The sequence below is a fragment of the Alligator sinensis genome, unplaced genomic scaffold (genome assembly GCF_000455745.1).
Source record: "Alligator sinensis unplaced genomic scaffold, ASM45574v1 scaffold566_1, whole genome shotgun sequence".
Classification (NCBI taxonomy): domain Eukaryota; kingdom Metazoa; phylum Chordata; order Crocodylia; family Alligatoridae; genus Alligator; species Alligator sinensis.
In genome coordinates this window covers 2,902,412-2,906,978 of record NW_005842017.1, presented here as the reverse complement: position 1 = coordinate 2,906,978, position 4,567 = coordinate 2,902,412, and the positions used below count along the sequence as shown (strand labels likewise).

Sequence of the window (4,567 nt, the reverse complement as noted above, 5' to 3'; positions counted from 1 at the left end):
GCACTGAGTTTAAAGTGCCTTTTTTTTAATATCTGCAAGCAGCCACAGTGGTTATTTTGGTATCCAAACACATGAATATTTCCTATTCAGTTGTGCAGAAAAGCAAGAATGTCTTTGCTAAATGCAATAAAGATGGTGTGTGATCTAGTTGGGGAAGCAGAGAAATGAAAGCGAGCAGTTTCTGGGCTCTCTTGGACTGACTCCTTTTGTGACCATCAGTAGGTCAATTAGGCCTGGTGTGTATTAGAAGCCCTACACGTTTGTAATTATGCTGAACTAAAACTAAGTTATTTACACTGGCACAGTGATTTGGTTTAAACCAGACTTTGTGCAATAAGCCTTTGAAGTAACTCTGCTGTGCCATTCCTCAAACCAGCAAAAGGAAATGCAGGGCTTTAATTTAGGGCTATCTCTTTTTCTTTTTATTGTTTTAGCATTAAAAAGTTTATTTCCTTCTTATAAATGTGGATTTGTGTGATAATAAATATGTCCATTGCAGATTATGGAAGCTTTCCAGCAAAGTATCAGTCTCTCGGCTACTGGCTTTTTCAAGTAAGAAATGCTGTTGAGGCCTTCTGAATCACAGCTATGGGCCCTGGTTATGGCTGAGCAAGGATCAAATTCTCCCTATTTACCCTCTTCAATGCTTTTCCTGTCTCTCCTTCCTCCTGTGCTAAGGGTCAATCCAACAGAGAGCCCAGTGAAGCAGCTATCTGCTGGGGAGACTCCAGACTCCAGTGCTCATTTTTTTTTCTACTGAAAAGGAGGGGAATCTCCTCCTCATACCATGTTGGTTGGCTCCCTCTGTGCCTTCCACACCTCATTAGGTGTTTGGTCCCTGTACTTTTTCCCAGCCTCCCACATCTGCCATGATTGGGCACAAGGAGCCTACAAAGAGCTGTGCTCCATGGCATCCACAAATCTCCCCCAACACAAGCTCCTCTTCTGTCCCCTACATCCCCAAGGTCAACAGAAAAGCAACAGCAATGCTGCATTCAGGGTTTTCACCTAGGGAGATGCTGTGAAGGCAGACAACTTCTGCATATTGTTAATCTGCTGCTATGTCATTTACACTGCAATCTGCTCTCCATTTTGGGAGGGAAGAAGTGATACAGATTGAGTGAAGAATGAAATTTAATCTGAAGATGGTATTGTTTCCACCAGAGGCTACGTTACAAATATGAACTGGGAAAAAGGGGAAGGCCACGCTTTTCCATATTTTATTTCTGGAGTTGCTTGTTCTGAAGTTGAGATTGACTGTCTGACAGGAGACCACCAGGTAAATAGCAAATGTTCTTCTGTGCCCATAAATACAGATGGGTTATTCTCCCACCAATGTTTCACTCAGGATGATTTTCTTCCTGTTGCTTTCTTTGCTGCAGAGGGAGGAAGTGTATTTGTTAAATGCTCTCTGGAAACTATCAAGCAAAGCTAAATGGCTCTGTCCTTCTTAGTCTCATTTGTTTAATTTTTTTTTAAAGAAAATCTGCTGTTAAGCAGAGATATGAAGGCTGAGAAGTACAATAGAGCAGCAATAGATAAGAATAGTTAATAATATAACCAACTTGTACTATGGCTTTGAAAGTAGTTATTGATGCAGACACACAGTGCTTTTACTCCAGAGTAATTTTAGCTTTGCTCTGTAGTAAAAGTGGAGCAAAACATGACACAGCTTTACTTCAGTGTAACTCAGTCCAGTGCAAGGTAAGGTTGCCCCTCAAAGTGAGTAGAAACTATAGACTGTTTAAGTTATCACAGTGTACCCAGAACGAGCCTGCTCCTGGAGTCAGTTTCATCCCAGAGTAGCAGACGAGCTTCTTATTAAGTTGGCACTGTAATGTCACCTCACTGCTGGCATCCAGTTTGGGAGAGCTGATTGTGCATCCACCCCTTATTATGCAGTAAATTTACTATGGAATAAAATTCTTGTTAAAGTTACTTAAATCCCTAGTCCAGAGGTGTTAAACCTATAGCCCTTGGGCCGATCAGGCCCACACAGTTGGGTCATCCGGCCCATGTCCTTGATGGGAGACCTTCCTTCCATGGTAGCCAAGTGGCTGGGTGAGAGCCACAGTGCTGGAGCCCCAGCAGCACCTTGGTTTGTTCCTGCAATGGCAGCTAAGCAGCCAGGGTGCCGAGCCTCTTCCTGCAGTGCTGCTGGAACTTCAGCGCTGCTGCTCTTGCCTGGGTGTTTACCAGCCAAGCTGGCAAGAGCCATGGCGTTGGAGCCCCAGTAGCACCATGGGAAGAAGCCCAGTATTGCAGTTTGTTCCCATGGCAGGAGCCAAGAGTCTGGGATGCTGGGCCCCTTCCTGCCAGGTCCCAGATTGGTGAGAGCAAGCCCTGCATCCGCTGAATCCATCATGGGGAAGGGAAGGTCTGTGGGCACAATCCAGCTCATGAGGCTGGTCCCAAACAATTCCTCTGGCCCATGGACCAGCCTTGTACAACTCATCCAGCCTACAAGGCCCAATGAGTTTGACATCCCTGCCCTAGTTCATAGACTCTTTTGAAGCAGCACAAACCATTACTATAGAAAATGGAGTGATGAAGAGAGGCCTCAGGCCAGGAGCAGCTACAAAGTCAAAGGAGAAAACAGAGTTACTTACCGTTAACTGGAGTTTTTTGAGATTGTTGTTTACATATACATTCAAATCCCTTCCTCTTCCTCTTCCACTGAGTCAAGTATTATAGGACTCTCTAGCTGAGAGGAAACTTTGAAGCAGGAAGTATGTATCACCCTTTATCCCCACAGCATGAAATCACTAGGAAAAGCAGGCAAGGATGTGTTCCAGGAATAAAATTCTCTGATTAAATCATGGTTTATGAGATGGACCCATAAGTAAGAATGGATATATGGATCACACATTTGGAAGAATTGCAGCTGCTGATATGTAACTTTGATTTTTTTGTTATTGTTTGTAGAATATGCACTCATGACAGTTTATATTGACTTAACAGAATATCAGAACAGACATTATCATGGATGCTTGTTTCAGCATAAATCCAGCTGTAGATATAGGACAGGTATGTTTGAATACTTTCATATTTGCTTTTTACTCTGAATATTAGTGACAGCTCCTATCTTCGCTTAGAAGGATTTTCCATTAAGAAGCTAATCAAATGCTTATTACCCATGTCATAGTTTGAAATCCACCAACTGATGCAAGTATATGTGTGTGTATTTATATCTGCATATGCATTCTGTATGCATGTATAGATACAGATAAAACTGAGTACAAAATAAAAAAAATCTACCTAGATACATGTCCATATAGTGATAGAAAGATAGATGTTCTTTAATTTGCATTCAGTTTTATCCTCCAGTTCTGAAACTTGATGCCATTCTTTTCAGAATTCAAGTGTTATGAAAACAGTAGGCCTAAATAGCCCTCACCTTTAAAGTTCAACTTTGTGACTTTGGGTTACAGATTCAAAAATATGTACACGAGACCAAACTTAGTGATAACGAAAGCAGAGCAGTGGTGTATGTTGTTTGGTATAAATGGAAAAAAGTACTGTGTAAACAGGAAAGTAGCGTGAACTACTTTTTATTTGGAGATTTAAAGGAGATAGTTTTTCCCCCATATCTTCCTTATGTCCCCTTTATAAATAAGTTAGACTTGTGATTCACTCTCAAGAATTGTTCAGTTGGTTCAAATAACTTTCTTCGGCCCACTAACTCCAAATCTCCAAATTTCTTTTCACTTTACACCACTTTGCCCACTTGCACCACAGATGCAACCACTGACTTAGGCCTGGTCATTTCCACAAGTTACAAGTCCCTGCCACAGATTTTAATTAAGCCTGTTTCAAGTTTGCTTCCAACCTATGAATTAAGAGCATGTGACCATTTCTCTAGAAAAAGATTTAAACTGACAGATGTGAAGCTCCTCACTGTAACACATGGTGCTTTCACAGAAAGCACCATGACTTAGCACCACCCCACCACCACCAACAGATATTCACTGTTTGGGAGGTGGGGAGAGAGGGGGGATTGAGCTCCACTTTGAAGTCAATCCAGATGAGAGAGGCTGCGTGTCTGTAGCCTCCCTCCCTTAGGCCTGCCCCACGCCCCCAACTTCAATTGTGTCTGCAGGATGGGAAGGGAGATGGGGGAGGGGAGGGAGCTCCAGTCTGGGGTTTTCCCAGCCTGCTGTAAGGGGAAGCAGATTGGAGCCTTCCACCATTGGCCCAGCCTTGTTTGCACTCAGGGACAAACAGAAATTAATGAGGGTGCTCTGCGTGGTTGCTCCTTCATCTGAACCCTCATTAAATGAAGATTAATTTCTCACACAATCAGGGACTTTGCAGCTGTGCACTTCTGTCAGGAAATGGCTATAGAGTATTTTCAAGGGGTCAATAGCGTGACAAATATCACTTCTGTCAGTGCCCTAAATGTTCAATTTCCTACATGTTTTTATAATATTAAATGCATGAGACTACTTTTCCATTTTTCCATTCTTTTCAGATTGAAGGTGGCTTCATTCAGGGGGTAGGACTCTATACAATGGAAGAAATACAATTTTCCCCAGAAGGAGAGCAGTACACTCTGGGCCCCGATGCA

The 4,567-nt window shown here is 42.6% G+C and overlaps 1 pseudogene; it reads left to right on the top strand.

The window, feature by feature from the left end:
• LOC102385591 overlaps nt 1–4,567 on the top strand; it is a 31,245-nt pseudogene that overhangs the window by 22,819 nt on the left and 3,859 nt on the right.